Source organism: Schistocerca cancellata, chromosome 3, assembly GCF_023864275.1.
Source record: "Schistocerca cancellata isolate TAMUIC-IGC-003103 chromosome 3, iqSchCanc2.1, whole genome shotgun sequence".
Classification (NCBI taxonomy): domain Eukaryota; kingdom Metazoa; phylum Arthropoda; class Insecta; order Orthoptera; family Acrididae; genus Schistocerca; species Schistocerca cancellata.
The window spans coordinates 372,105,420-372,122,108 of NC_064628.1; the positions used below are offsets into that span (position 1 = coordinate 372,105,420).

At 43.6% G+C, this 16,689-nt stretch overlaps 1 protein-coding gene across 1 annotated transcript in view; it reads left to right on the forward strand.

The window, feature by feature from the left end:
- Window positions 1-16,689, forward strand: part of LOC126175055 (delta-sarcoglycan) — a 505,275-nt gene that overhangs the window by 179,253 nt on the left and 309,333 nt on the right. The window lies entirely within an intron of this gene.

A 16,689-nucleotide genomic window follows, 5' to 3' on the forward strand; every position in this document is an offset into this window, starting at 1 on the left:
ACTCTTGGAGTTCAATAACAAGCCATTTAAGCTGAGGTTTCATTTGCAGAAAAAGCCAAACAGAATTCGCAGAAGCAAATCTGTCTTCTATCGAGAGAAGTATAACGATCGCTCCTTTTCCAGTTTACTTGATCACATGGTAATAGCACGACACCTTTGATAATAAATACTGCATATCTACGATGTACGATGAATATCTGCTGTCGATAGGCGATTTTAGCCGTGTTGCCAAGCATGGCACGTGCTGCCTAAGAGCCGGCCATGGTGGCCGAGCGGTTCTAGGTGCTTCAGTCTAGAACCGCGAGACCGCTACGGTCGCAGGTTCGAATCCTGCCTCGGGCGTGGATGATGTCCTTAGGTTAGTTAGGTTTAAGTAGTTCTTAGTTCTAGGGGACTGATGACCTCAGAAGTTAAGTCCCATTGTGCTCAGAGCCATTTTTTTTTCTTTTTTACATAAGATCAAATCTGAACCTTCTTCGGAGGATCCAAGTTTAGCGTTATACAATAAAGCTGAGTCCTGAACAGTGCTCAGTTTCAGATCTAATGTCAAATTGGATGTCCAGTCAGTGATGTTTGTACAGTCGGCCTTAACTCTGCTGTGTGTAAGCGCTTCCGACACCTTCTCTCGCAATTCTCTCAGACAACTGCAGAAAGTGCTCGCAAGGAACTATCAGACAGTTAACCATTAGCGAACATTTGCTCGCAGTGTGAACAATTCTGAGAGTACACTTGAGAGTATCAAATTGTCTGAGAGCAAATAAAGCTCTAACGTGTATCTCAGTCTTTACTTTTATAGTCGCAGACCCAGCTGAGGGAGTTCGCGGCAACAGGTTCACACACCCACTGTGCGATGCCTCGCCTCGCAGCAACCTGATACCAGGGTAGCCGAGCGCGCCCAAGACAGCCGCTGCGTTGTTTACTGACGAAGGTCGCGTCGATAATGGAGATGAGTCACTCGCCGGAGAGGAGGAGGCCATCGCGCGCAGGTGTGGGAATCAATTAGCCGGCGGGCGGAAGGCCGCGTCTCGTTTGACAGGCAGGCAGGAGCCGCGACCGCCGTGAAATACGAGCGCACCACCTCCGCGCCCCTGCGCGCCAGGCCACACACCGCTGCCCCACGCCCATAAATTTCCTCAGCGCTGGTGGCCGGCATCCTGGCTGGCGATCTCTCCTCCTTCCTGCCCTCTGCCGGCGGCCCGCCCCACAGTAAAACACCGCAGCCGGCTCTCCGGTCCACGTAATGGGACCATCCCTCTTATCACTACACCGGCCCCCTTTCCCGGCGATCCGAGCTAAACTTGTTTTCAGAAGCGATCTGGCTTCAATTGAAAGGAAACAAAGACGAATTTGTTCCGGAGTTGTAAGCCGCTAGTTCCGTAAATAAGGGAAGCTACATTCGTTCTTCCTGTCGTCTGGCATTGAAACTACTGACGGCACCTGTCAAACCACGAGAAGGTGAAACTGTATGCATCCTGTTGTGTACGACTGCTGTACACAACGGTAATGAGTGGTGTGTTACAAAGTGGTGCAGCAACTGTCATGGTAGGAAAACTGGACAGGAGCAGAAATTATTAGTGAATAAGCAACACAGAGAACAACATAGACTATTTAGATTTTCACATGTTTCTAGAAAAGACTGTCAGTGTTTCTACTAGACCTTACAGCAATACTAAGTGCAACGGGAAAAATGTGGCTTCTCCAAGTTCTACAATACAGCGTGAAACGTCCCCTTAGAAAAATTATACATGACTGTGCTTAAACTGACACACAGTACTTTTAGCGCAACGCAATCTGACTTTCAATAATTCCTACAAAAGAATGGCCCTGACTAACATTAACTTATACCTTTCACAAATCACTTACCTCACAAAAATCTTCGTTACTCGAACTACTGCAATACAGCGAGCGCCACTACTGCCAGCTACAGGGTGTTTCAAAAATGACCGGTATATTTGAAACGGCAATAAAAACTAAACGAGCAGCGATAGAAATACACCGTTTGTTGCAATATGCTTGGGACAACAGTACATTTTCAGGCGGACAAACTTTCGAAATTACAGTAGTTACAATTTTCAACAACAGATGGCGCTGCAAGTGATGTGAAAGATATAGAAGACAACGCAGTCTGTGGGTGCGCCATTCTGTACGTCGTCTTTCTGCTGTAAGCGTGTGCTGGTCACAACGTGCAAGTGTGCTGTAGACAACATGGTTTATTCCTTAGAACAGAGGATTTTTCTGGTGTTGGAATTCCACCGCCTAGAACACAGTGTTGTTGCAACAAGACGAAGTTTTCAACGCAGGTTTAATGTAACCAAAGGACCGAAAAGCGATACAATAAAGGATCTGTTTCAAAAATTTCAACGGACTGGGAACGTGACGGTTGAACGTGCTGGAAAGGTAGGGCGACCGCGTACGGCAATCAGGGCAACGCGCAGCTAGTGCAGCAGGTGATCCAAGAGCGGCCTCGGGTTTCCGTTCGCCGTGTTGCAGCTGCGGTCCAAATGACGCCAACGTCCACGTATCGTCTCATGCGCCAGAGTTTACACCTCTATCCATACAAAATTCAAACGCGGCAACCCCTCAGCGCCGCTACCATTGCTGCACGAGAGACATTCGCTAACGATATAGTGCACAGGATTGATGACGGCGATATGCATGTGGGCAGCATTTGGTTTACTGACGAAGCTTATTTTTACCTGGACGGCTTCGTCAATAAACAGAACTGGCGCATATGGGGAACCGAAAAGCCCCATGTTGCAGTCCCATCGTCCCTGCATCCTCAAAAAGTACTCGTCTGGGCCGTCATTTCTTCCAAAGGAATCATTGGCCAATTTTTCAGATCCGAAACGATTACTGCATCACGCTATCTGGACATTCTTCGTGAATTTGTGGCGGTACAAACTGCCTTAGACGACACTGCGAACACCTCGTGGTTTATGCAAGATGGTGCCCATCCACATCGCACGGCCGACGTCTTTAATTTCCTGAATGAATATTTCGATGATCGTCTGATTGCTTTGGGCTATCCGAAACATACAGGAGGCAGCGTGGATTGACCTCCCTATTCGCCAGACACGAACCCCTGTGACTTCTTTCTGTGGGGACACTTGAAAGACCAGGTGTACCGCCAGAATCCAGAAACAATTGAACAGCTGAAGCAGTACATCTCATCTGCATGTGAAGCCATTCCGCCAGACACGTTGTCAAAGGTTTCGGGTAATTTCATTCAGAGACTACGCCATATTATTGCTACGCATGGTGGATATGTGGAAAATATCGTACTATAGAGTTTCCCAGACCACAGCGCCATCTGTTGTTGAAAATTGTAACTACTGTAATTTCGAAAGTTTGTCTGCCTGAAAAAGTACTGTTGTCCCAAGCATATTGCAACAAACGGTGTATTTCTATCGCTGCTCGTTTAGTTTTTATTGCCGTTTCAAATATATCGGTCATTTTTGAAACACCCTGTAAATAAAAGATACAAACTATTGAAGGCACTAACTACAGATAGGCATAGTTAGCAAATGAAAGATTTTGATAGAGAACAAACAATGTATTTACCTTAATAGTGTTCAAAAGTCATTATATATATATATATATATATATATATATATATATATATATATATATATATATATATATATATATATATAGGGTGTGCCAGCTATCTTGTCCACCCAAAATATCTCTGGAACAATAACAGCTATTGGAAAACGACTTTCAGCGGTATCAATGTAGGGCTGGGGCCCATGAATGTACATATTTGGAAACATTCTAAAACGAAAGCATTTGAGTTTTTTTAACACAAACTTATGTTTTTTAAATGGACCTCCTATATTTTTTCTTCAGCAATCCATAGCATGACAAAGCACATACACAATGGCGTTGATTGCATTGCAATATTCCCATTACATCCCGAGATACTGAGACGCGAAATTGACGCTTGAAACATCCGACATGCGCTACTAGCGCACGTCCTGAGGCTCAGGCGTGAACCACATGCTGCCCGTAATCGCGATGTGATTGACATGTGTAATCACACCTCCATACTTATCAAGAGGTCCGAAACGAATACTACCGTCTGCTGCCATCAACTCTCATAAGCATATAATGGTTTCCCTCTTGCACGTTTTACGTATCTACGTGCACAATATGAACCAGTACCGATCGGCGTACACCCGTCAGGTTGTCTTATTTATCCTGCACACCCAAAATAAGGTTTATCTAATGCGTTATATGACCCATTGTGCCTGTCGCGCAGGGCCTGGCTCTACCTAGTCAAGTGTCCAACGTAGTTCACACTACTGACACAGTTACCACTTCGCCTTGTTTATGATTTGCGATCCATGCAAACTCCTGTACTCCACCACCCTCCGAGCATCACATTTGTTGTTGCTTTGGCGTGCAGTACACCGCTTGCCAGTGTAGTCGTGCATCAGAGTAACCTAGTGACGGCACGGAGGTAGTACACATTGTGAATAAACGTTGTGTTGTGGAATTTATACTGTACAGTATAATGTACACACATGAAGATATGGTAGAAATGCTGCTGATCTATGGAGAATGTACGTTGACGGGAAATACGTTATGAGATTGCTTGTTTGTTGATAGTACTGTTAGTGGACATCATGATTATTAAGTTAATATGTCTGTTTTCTGCCCTACTCTACATACCTGTACTGTACCCTGTTGTAGGTGGACGAAATGCTGTTCAGGCAGAACGACTGTACATAAGACGATTCCCTGACAAGCCATCGCCTTCGCGCCGGATGTTTGGTCGTCTCACATCTCGTCTACGTGAAACGGGAAGCTTAAATCCAAGACCTCGACATCGTCCTAGAACACGCACAGATGAACGTGCTGAAATTGCTGTGCTCGCTACCATAGCTGTGAATCCTCAAATCAGCACACGTCAAATTGAACGTGAAGTTGGTGTGTCGAAATCAAGTGCACAGCGTATTCTTAAACGTCATAAATTTCATCCTTACCATGTTCATTTGCACCAGGATCTTCATGGAAATGACTTTCGCAGTAGGGTAACATTTTGTCGGTGGGCTCAGCAAAAACTTCTCACTAATCCAAATTTTTTTGCAGATATTCTCTTTACCGACTAGGCATCATTCTCCAACAAAGGAATTGTCAATATGAGGAATATGCATTATTGGTCCGCAGACAATCCAAAATGGCTCCGTCAGGTAGAGCATCGACGTCCGTGGAAAGTTAATGTTTGGTGTGGGATTATTGGAGATACCATTATCGGACCTTTCTTTATAAATGGCATCCAAAATGGCAGACAATACTCCAGATTTATACGACACAATCTTCCTGTTCTCTTGGACACCGTACATCTGAACCGGAGAATGGTCATGTGGTATCAGCATGACGGATGCCCTGCACATAACGTCTTACGAGCACGACGACTTCTGAACCGTAAGTTCCCTGATAGGTGGATTGGACGAGGTGGCCCAGTTAGGTGGCCTGCCCGATCTCCGGAGCTTACACCGCTGGATTATTTTCTTTGGGGAGCAGTGAAGGATGCTGTTTACCAACATGAACCAACAACACCAGAGGACATAAAGCAACTCATTATTGATGCTTGTACAGCCATCAAAGAGGAAACAGTAGCACGAAGTAGGGCATCCTTCATCCGCAGAGTGACCCTATGTATGCAAGCCAATGGGCATCACTTTGAGCATGAGATGTGAACGCTATGTTTAGTATGTAGTGCTGGTATCACAGTGGAAGTTTCTACAAAGGTCCATTTTACCCAGTGATGTTAAGAAACATTTGTTTGCAACAATTTGTCATTTAACGCATTAGATAAACATAACATTGATAATTATGTGATAATAAAACTAATTGGTTAAACATGTTTACATTCATCTACTATGTCCTACCTGAACTTCCCAAATCAAAACACTTTTACCTAAACAACGGTAAAACTTTTAGTCCACTTGCTCATTTCACTAAAACCATCAACATGAATTTTACTATTACGAGTGAATGATTAACTGTCACTTGTGCTAAATCTACAATAAAGTAAAGTTTTAACGTCGAACGGCATTACCTTTTTAGTAACGGATTAACGATAAGCGAAGTTAACTTTGTGACTAACGTTGCGGTACACAGATATGTTACAGAACCGCATCACCCCTAGCCTATGGGATAAATACCTGCTGGAATGTACGACATTAATGCAGGATGGCAGCAGACCGTATTATTCGTTTCGGACCTCTTGATACGTATGGAAGTGTGATTACGCGATTACGGGCAGCATGGGGTTTATGCCTGAGACTCAGGACGTGCGCTAGCAGCGCATGTCGGTTATTTCAAGCGTCAACTTCGCGTCTTAATATCTCGGGATGTAATGGGAATATTGCAATGCAATCAACGCCATTGTGTATGTGCTTTGTCATGCTATGGATTGCTGAAGAAAAAATATAGGAGGTCCATTTAAAAAAACATAAGTTTGTGTTAAAAAACAGATATGCTTTCGTTTTAGAATGTTTCCAAATATGTACATTCATGGGCCCCAGCCCTACATTGATACCGGTGAAAGTTGTTTTCCAATAGCTGTTTTTGTTCCAGAGATATTTTGGGTGGACAAGATAGTTGGGACACCCTGTGTATATCAGTCCATGATATCCAATATTACAAATTTACTCTTTCTGATGGACACACGTCCAGATCGTCCGCTCTCAAAACTCCGCCATCTCTCTCCCCACATCCCTCACTGCTGGCGGCTCACCTCCAACTGCGCAACGCTACGCGCTGTTAACATCCAGCTGCCCAACACTACAATAGCATATACTCCAACAATGCAAACCAACCACAGCCTTCACACAGGACAGTCAGTGATTTTCGTATAGCGCGCTACGTGGCGTTACCAACATAAAAACCTAAACAGCCTACTTGTAAATGGCTCGTCAGGCTTTTCATGGTTAACTGTAGAACTTCTTGTCGCCCTGGCGGTTTCAGCTCTGTTTTTTCGTTCATGATGGATGAGACCCTTTATATAAACTTGCTATGTAGGGTAGCCAGTGTTATCTCTGTAGTTTTGTCGTAGATCCCGTATCAAGTAGCAGAAAGTAAGAGATAAACGCCAATGACAAATTAGATATGACCCACTTACTCTTTTCTTTGGCTGTATAACTTCATCACAACTATAATTTACTATTTGTCTGCGGAAAAAGATGACCTGTCGAGGCATGCAGAGTCTTCTTTTACATTAGAGATATTGTAGGAGACTATGAGAAACACCACCATGTTTTACTACAGATGCTTTCGTGTATGCTTCATATAAAGTCATATACTACATATAAAGGCATATACGTCATATAAAGATTGTTTGAAAAGGTTGTAAGGGTGTTGAAGGCTAGATAAATAATTTGTAAGAAAAAAATTCAGTACGTCGCGCCGTTAATTAGTATTGAAGTTAGGCAACTACGCCTTTGCATGCGCAAATTAAGTCGGCCTGTCATATACAATTAGTGTCACTTGTTCTCATAGCGTAAATGATAGAGCAAAATACTGCTCAGCCTTTGGTTCCGATTTCATTCTTACTACTGCCCCATGTCCACTTTAAGGATCGCTACTCCTGTTCACTCGTATATGGCAGACCGCTTGAATTTGCGCGAGTAACGTTCTGACTGGCTACCTTCAGTGTTAACTAACTCGGAAACAGCACAACATATCGATTTTTTTCATAACAATTATTTCTCAGGGCAACCTACATTGCAACACACAAGATTTTCAGACTTTTTCTAACCATCCTGTACGCACCCAAATGAATCAGCTAGAAAGAATAAATTCTGTTTTGTACGCTACAAGAAAGTAAAAAAGGTGTTGAACTTCAAAGTCGCAAAGATGGAAATCCTTCCAAACTCCATCAGGTGTAACACAGCGCAACATGCAATGATACAGTTACAAAGCCTACCAGTGCATTTGGCATGGCTTCGTAATAACGTGTCAAAAAATGGAGGTAAGGAATATGTCGTTCTAGGCCTGGGCTGTTAAAAAGTTGGTTCTGCCGGCCAATTTAAGGGTAGTTTAGGGAGGTTTCCCGCATTCATTTTACTGAATGTTGACCCTGGGTCAGAGTTCACCCAAACAACCTAATGACACGTAGAACTCATGGAGATTTCACTCAGCTTATATTACGCCTGTCAGCATTAAGAAACAGAAGATATGAAAATAGTGAATCAGTCCTTTAACAAGATCAAAAGGTAGCTTTTATGAGAATAACGGGTACAACAGGTCGGATAAAAGTATTTTTAAAGTTTCCTGTTTCTCTTCGCCAAGAGTATTAATCATTCTGCTGTAAGCGTGTGCTGTTCACAGCGTGCAAGTGTGCTGTAGACAACATGGTTTATTCCTTAGAACAGAGGATTTTTCTGGTGTTGGAATTCCACCGCCTAGAACACAGTGTTGTTGCAACAAGACGAAGTTTTCAACGGAGGTTTAGTGTAAGCAAAGGACCGAAAAGCGATACAATAAAGGATCTGTTTCAAAAATTTCAACGGACGGGAAACGTGACGGATGAACGTGCTGGAAAGGCAGGGCGACCGCGTACGGCAACCACAGAGGGCAACGCACAGCTAGTGCAGCAGGTGATCCAACAGCCGCCTCGGGTTTCTGTTCGCCGTGTTGCAGCTGCGGTCCAAATGACGCCAACGTCCACGTATCGTCTCATGCGCCAGAGTTTACACCTCTATCCATACAAAATTCAAATGCGGCAACCCCTCAGCGCCGCTACCATTGCTGCACGAGAGACATTCGCTAACGATATAGTGCACAGGATTGGTGACGGCGATATGCATGTGGGCAGCATTTGGTTTACTGACGAAGCTTATTTTTACCTGGACGGCTTCGTCAATAAACAGAACTGGCGCATATGGGGAACCGAAAAGCCCCATGTTGCAGTCCCATCGTACCTGCATCCTCAAAAAGTACTGGTCTGGGCCGCCATATCTTCCAAAGGAATCATTGGCCAATTTTTCAGATCCGAAACGATTACTGCATCACGCTATCTGGACATTCTTCGTGAATTTGTGGCGGTACAAACCGCCTTAGACGACACTGCGAACACCTCGTGGTTTAAGCAAGATGGTGCCCGGCCACATTGCACGGCCGACGTCTTTAATTTCCTGAATGAATATTTCGATGATCGTGTGATTGCTTTGGGCTATCCGAAACATACAGGAGGCGGCGTGGATTGGCCTCCCTATTCGCCAGACATGAACCCCTGTGACTTCTTTCTGTGGGGACACTTGAAAGACCAGGTGTACCGCCAGAATCCAGAAACAATTGAACAGCTGAAGCAGTACATCTCATCTGCATGTGAAGCCATTCCGCCAGACACATTGTCAAAGGTTTCGGGTAATTTCATTCAGAGACTACGCCATATTATTGCTACGCATGGTGGATATGTGAAAAATATCGTACTACAGAGTTTCCCTGACCGCAGCGCCATCTGTTGTTGAAAATTATAACTACGATAATTTCGGAAGTTTGTCTGCCTGAAAATGTACTGTTGTCCCAAGCATATTGCAACAAACGGTGTATTTCTATCGCTGCTCGTTTAGTTTTTATTGCCGTTTCAAATATACCGGTCATTTTTGAAACACCCTGTATAAATATCAAGCACTTTTGCGAATATTTTAGGTATCGGTATCGTTAGATATTTTGCCATTAAGCAAGTACGAGTAAGTAATTTCAGACTGTTTATTCAAAATGGTGGCATCCGCATTCGTGTTAATGATATAAGTACGATATAATTCGCATATGTTAGTGAAATATGCTTACTTTTTTAGTATCAAAGTAATAGACCTTAAAAATATTGCTGGATAACTATTAGACGCTCTAGGTATAATAAATTTCTTATAGTTCGTATCAAATTTAGTTGTTGGGTCATGATACAGTCTCATGCTTATCGAAGCACATGTAAGAAGTAGCAATTATAGAATTTTTCCCGCTCTTAGATAAATTTATGCAGACACCAATAGATGAAGAAAAAAGTACGCGTATCATGATGATAACAATTAATATGTTCTGTCTTTTGCATCTTTCTTTAAAACTTACTTTTAACGAACATGTTTTGGCACTTCCACCGATCTATAGACAAATGAGAGATAATTGGTTAATTAGAAATATTATACTGTGATATATGTTGTGATTCCTGGCAGCACATTTACGTTATCTAAATATTTGCGCAGTACTTGCAATTACGGGATTCTGGTTTAGTCCTTACCTTTATGCCTACTCTGTTCTATGTTTATCTGGTTTGCATTTCACAGCAGCTACAATCTTGCTGTGCCACAGGAGTCCATAGGCCCCAGGTACTAAAATATTCCTGAACAGCCTCCGAAGTTTGGCTGGTGCAGAGCGATTCCATATTCGCATCACAGTTCTGGGGTCTCGACAAACACAAGCAGCAATTTGGCGCAACGGCGTTATCTAGCTGGGCCACAATTCTGTTGCCGTTTAATTACCTCGTGAGCTTATACGACCCGTGAAGGATAAAAAGACAAATAAGTGGTGCCATCAAACAAGCGATTGCTGCACAAAGTGACATAAATGCAGGGTCGTGGATTAGAAATTTTTCAACCGCGTACCTATACCCGACGTACTTGGTTTTCATGCGGCGTCTGTCCTTGTGCTTCTCTCGCTGCCAGCTAAAGGCAAGGTCCCGTAATGTCATTTGTTGCTGGTTGGGCTAACACTCACTGAATAAGATACAACGTTCTCTGGTAAGATCCACACACACTTTAAGAGCCGGCCGGTGTGATCGAGCGGTTCTAGGCGCTTCAGTCTGGAACCGTGCGACCGCTACGGTCGCAGGTTCGAAGCCTGCCGCGGGCATGAATGTGTGTGATGTCTTGAGGTTAGTTAGGTTTAAGTAGTTCTAAGTTCTAGGGGACTGATGACCTCAGATGTTAAGTCCCATAGTGTTCAGAGCCATTTTGAACACTTTCAGAAAAAAAGGGATAACGCGCCGTAAATGAATTATCCCAATGGGACGTGAACAGGTAGATTGGAAATTGGATGATTTATTCAAGCGAAACAGTACCACAAGTTGAACGAGACAGTAACATGTTGGTCCACCTCTGGCCTTTATGCAAGCAGTTATTCGGCTTGGCGTTGATTGGTAGAGTTGTTGGATGTCGTCCTGAGGGATATCGTGCCAGATTCTGTCCAATTGCCGCGTTAGATTGTCAAAATACCGATCTGGCTCGAGGGCCCTGCCCATAATGCTCCAAACGATCTCAATTGGAGAGAGATCCGGTGACATTACTGGCCAAGTTGAAATTTGACAAACAAAAAGACAAGCAGTAGAGACTCTCATCCAGGCAGGCATTATCTTGTTTAAATGTTAACCCAGAATGGCTTGCCATAAGGGCAACAAAACGGGGAGTAGAATACGGCTGTGCTGTAAGTGTGCCGCAGATTACAATCAAAGGGGTCCTGCTATGAAAAGAAATGCCACCCCAGGCCATCAGTCCTGGCAGTGGAGCCGTGCGGTGGGCAGCAGTCAGGTTGTTAGTCCACCACTGTCCGTGGCGCCTCCAGACACGTCTTTGGCCTGGAGTCTCACTAACAGGAGTGTAATTGTCTTTGCTGATGAGTTCCGCTTTGAACTGAGCTCCGGTATCCAGCTAAGACTTGTCATTTTATATTTAAATCACATCTGCCGATTTCCGTCGCGTTCGGATGACTGCTTCGTGCTTTTTTCTCTTAGAATGTAAGACAAAAAAAACTTCAAATTTCGGCTGCACTGTTCACAACCAATATTATCATATGGTCGACGTAATCATTTATTGATACTTCACTCAAGAAATCACATGAAATGAAGTGAAGTTTATTGTCATAATGTTCGAAACTTAGTTCAAATGCTTGAAGCACAAACGCATGGAATCCACTGTTCAAGTACGTTGTTATGAGTTTAGATCGGTGCAACAGTTCTTGCAGTTAGCATTAATCCGTTCTTGAGACGTTACTCCGAGAGCATGTTGAAAAGTAATGGCTCCGAATATTAATGTGAAAATTATTAAAACTTTTTAAATGAAGCAAACGGTACTAACATTCTAAATTTTTATTCTTCGTGTCTACATATTTATTTCTCATTACTAACACATTTCTGCCTAAGATAAATGTAGAATGTTTGACTTTGTTGACTTAGCCACAATCTAACCTCTGTCTACACCGATTCATCACCATCAAAGTGAAGTCCTCAAGGGTGTTCTTCAAGTTTTGGAAATGGATCATCATCGGTTACTGTCAAGTCGGGACGGTGTGGAGGATGATCGATGACAGTGAACACAAGGTGCCGGACTATTGCAGATGTCGCAGCGCTAATGTGTGGATTGGCCTCGTCATGCTGAAGTAGAGGGTGGTCCATGTGAGGACCAACTCTTAGAATTCGAAAGCGACTACAGCACGCTGTTTCTCACGCACCGACATAGTTCTATAACGCACGCACATGTTACACGCTGCAGTTCGGAGCCGTCTAGCGACAAAGGGCTGTAAATATGTAGGTATGAAGAAAGAAGATGTGGCATGGTAGTAATGTTCGTTTCATTTAATAAGTTGTAAGAGTCTCCACAACAAAAATTCGGTGGCATTACGTACCAGCATGTCCTTTTAGATATTTTCACGAGCGTATTCGTGATCGGTCGAGGCGCGGTTGTTTGATGATTTGGCGGCACGATATCCGAACGAAATGTATTTACGCTCATGATATTTCGTCAACCCGATGATACGTCTCTCCCTCACTTTTAATCTTCTTTGGGATCGTTGGCCAGTACACATTACTTGTCACATAACCGTCGCGACGCGGTTGATTATTCTCAGGGAAGGACACACGATTTCGGAATTGTCGCTCTCAGATAAATTACCAATATTAAACCGTCAACACTCATATGAATTACACACATGGCCGTGCGGGGTAACCACGCGGTCTAGGGGCGTCCTGTCACGGTCCGAGCGGCTCTCCTAGTAGGAGGTTCGAGTCCTTCTTCGGGCATGGGTGTATGTATTGTTCTTAGCGTAAGTTAGTTTAACTTAGGTTAAGAAGTGTGTAAGCTTAGGGAGTGATGACCTCAGAAGCTTGGTCCCATAACACCTTATCACTACTTTCCAACTAACCTAGTTGCTTTATGCGATTGCATTCAAAGCCAATCATATGCATCTCTTACCACGTTGTAGACTAGGTGCTAATTTTTGTGGTCGTTTCATGACGCCTTCGTCGTGTTAAAATTTAAATGAAATTATTTCTGCTAGCGAAATCGTGCTGGGTATTATCGAGACAGTGAGGTAGGGATCGACAGTACTCGCATAGAGCGAGGTCCATTGATAGCGACCGCGCCAAATATCTCAAGAAATAGCAAGAAATAGGCATCAAACGAGAAAACTACAAAGAATGAAACTCGTCTAGCTTGAAGGGGGAAACCAGATGGCGCCATGATTGGTCCGCTAGATGGCGCTGCCATAGATCAAACGGATATCAACTGCTTTTTTTTAAAACAGGAACCCCCATTTTATTACATATTAGTGTAGTACGTAAAGAAATAAGAATGTTCTAGTTGGACCACTTTTTTCTCTTTGTGGTAGATGGCGCTGTAATAGTCATAAACGTGCAAGTACATGGTATCAGGTAACATTCTGCCAGTGCGGACGGTATTTGCTTCGTGATACATTACCCGTTTAAAATGGACCATTTTCCAATTGCGGGAAAGGTCGATATCGTGTTGATGTATGGCTATTTTGATCAAAATGCCCAACGGGCGTGTGGTATGTATGCTGTTCGGTATCCTGGACGACATCATCCAAGTTCAAACGGCTCTGAGCACTATGGGACTTAACATCTTAGGTCATCAGTCCCCTAGAACTTAGAACTACGTAAACCTAACTAACCTAAGGACATCACACACATCCATGCCCGAGGCAGGATTCGAACCTGCGACCGTAGCAGTCCCGCGGCTCCGGACTGAAGCGCCTAGAACCGCACGGCCACCGCGGCCGGCTCATCATCCAAGTGTCCGGATCGTTCGCCGGATAGTTACGTTATTTAAGGAAACAGGAAGTGTTCAGACCGCACATGAAACGTCAACCACGACCTGCAACAAATGATGATGCGCAAGTAGGTGTTTTAGCTGTTGTCGCAGCTAATCCGCACATTAGTTGCAGACAAATTGCGCGAGAATCGGGAATCTCAAAAACGACGGTTTCGAGAATGCTACATCAACCTGTTCCATATTTCTATGCACCAGGAATTGCATGGCGGCGACTTTGAACGTCGTGTACATTTCTGCCACTGGGCACAAGAGAAATTAAGGGGCGATAACTGATTTTTTGCACGCGTTCTATTTAGCGACTAAGCGTCATTCACCAACAGAGGTAACGTAAACCGGCATAACATGCACGACTGGGCAACGATGGCTGCGACAAGTGGAACTTCAGCGACCTTGGCGGGTTAATATATGGTGCGGCATTCTGGGAGGAAGGACAATTGGCCCCCATTTTATCGATGGCAATCTAAATGGTGCAATATATGCTGATTTCCTACGTAATCTTCTATCGATGTTACTGCAAGATGTTTCACTGCATGACAGAATGGCGATGTACTTCCAACATGATAGATGTCCGGCACAGAGCTCCCTTGCGGTTAAAGCGGTATTGAATGGAATATTTCATGACAGATGGATTGGTCGTCGAAGCACCATACCCTAGCCGCACGAGCACCGGATCTGACGTCCCCGGATTTCTTTCTGTGGGGAAAGTTGAAGGGTATTTGCTATCGTGATCCACCGACAACGCCTGACAACATGCGTCAGCGCATTGTCAATCCATGTGCGAACATTACGGAAGGCGAACTACCCGCTGTTGAGAGGAATTTTGTTACACGTGTTGCCAAATGCATTGAGGTTGACGGATATCATTTTGAGCATTTATTGCATTAATTTGGTATTTTTAGGTAATCACGCTGTAACAGCATGCATTCTCAGAAATGAGAAGTTCTCAAAGGTACATGTATCACATTGGAACAACCGAAATAAAATGTTCGAATGTACCTACGTTCTGTATTTTAATTTAAAAAACCTACCTGTTACCAACTGTTCGTCTAAAATTGCGAGCCATATGTTTGTGACTATTATAGCGCCATCTATCACAAAGTGAAAAAAGTGGTCCATCTAAAACATTCATATTTCTTTACGTACTACACGAATATGTAATAAAAATTGGTGGTTCCTATTTAAAAAACGCAGTTGATATATGTTTGACCTATGGCAGCGCCATCTAGTGGGCCAGCCATAGCGCCATCTGGTTTCCCCCTTCAAGCTAGACAAGTTTCGTTCTTTGTAGTTTTTTCGTTTGACGCTTATTTGGTGTGATATTTGGTCCGGTCACGATCAATAAACCACCCTGTATACGATTATAGTATCATAGGTATTCGTGGTACTGAAACGTGACGAGTACGTCGAAAACACGTTGAATGGTTCTCGTTGTCGATTCTCGAAGTAGGACAACTAACTTCACCGATTCTCTCCGGAACAAACGAAGTTTAGGTTTAATGTACTCCGACGACAGAAGGGTAAAAATGAACAATGTCTTACAGTTTTTCTGTTTAAAATGTTAGTCAGAGGGTTCTAAACACTGGATTATGATCTAGCAGTCAGGAAAATCTACTTCTTCCTTCTCCTTCGAGCGCTAAATTAGTCTTGCTTATGAAAATTCTCTTGGCGATAAAAGTTGCAAACAGCTACCTGTTGAATGGATTTATTTACCTCAGTCACGAAAGCAGGTCCCTAGGAAAGCGAATATGTTCACTCCACAGTCACGTTGCTGAAGAATGTGGAAAAGGCCTCGATATTTTAATGTTGTTTATGATTTCGGAATTCCAGTCGTTAGAAAACTGAACTTTCTTCGCTTATAATTTTTTATGTTTTGCAGTTCTTCAAATACTAATCACTTACCATTAATCTGGTACTAGTTTATGACACAACGAATGGATTTCAAAAAAAAGGCTCTGAGCGCTATGGGACTTAACATCTGAAGTCATCAGTCCCCTAGAACTTAGAACTACTTAAACCTAACTAACCTAAGGACATCACACACATCCATGCCCGAGGCAGGATTCGAACCTGCGACCGTAGCGGTCGCGCGATTCCAGACTGAAGCGCCTAGAACCGCTCGGCCACAACGTCCGGTCACGAATGGATTTTTCCGCTAACATAGTCACCATTCATCTCTCTTTCTACATGTACAAATTTTATCAGCAAGTAACCTTTTCTCTCATTTCCTCATCTTGGTGATTTCGGGAGGTGTATGTGGGAGGAAGCAATATTAAGTTCTCTGACTCTTCCTGGAATGCTGTAGGAAATTCAACAGCAAAGCCCTCCGTGATGAACTATGCCTCTGTTGTATCGTCTGCCGATGGAGTTTCTTGAGCGTCATCGTGACGCACTGGGTCCGACTGAATAATCCCGTGACGAAAAGCGCCGCTGTTCGTTGGAATTTCTCTCTCTCTATCTCTCTTATTCTCTCTCTCTCTCTCTCTCTCTCTCTCTCTCTCTCTCTCTCTCTCTCTCTCTCTCTTCCTCTCTTGTCTTCACTATTAATCCAACTTGTTTATAAACCCAGACTGATGAACAATAAACAAGAATCGAACATGTGTTCTGTCACGTACTTCTT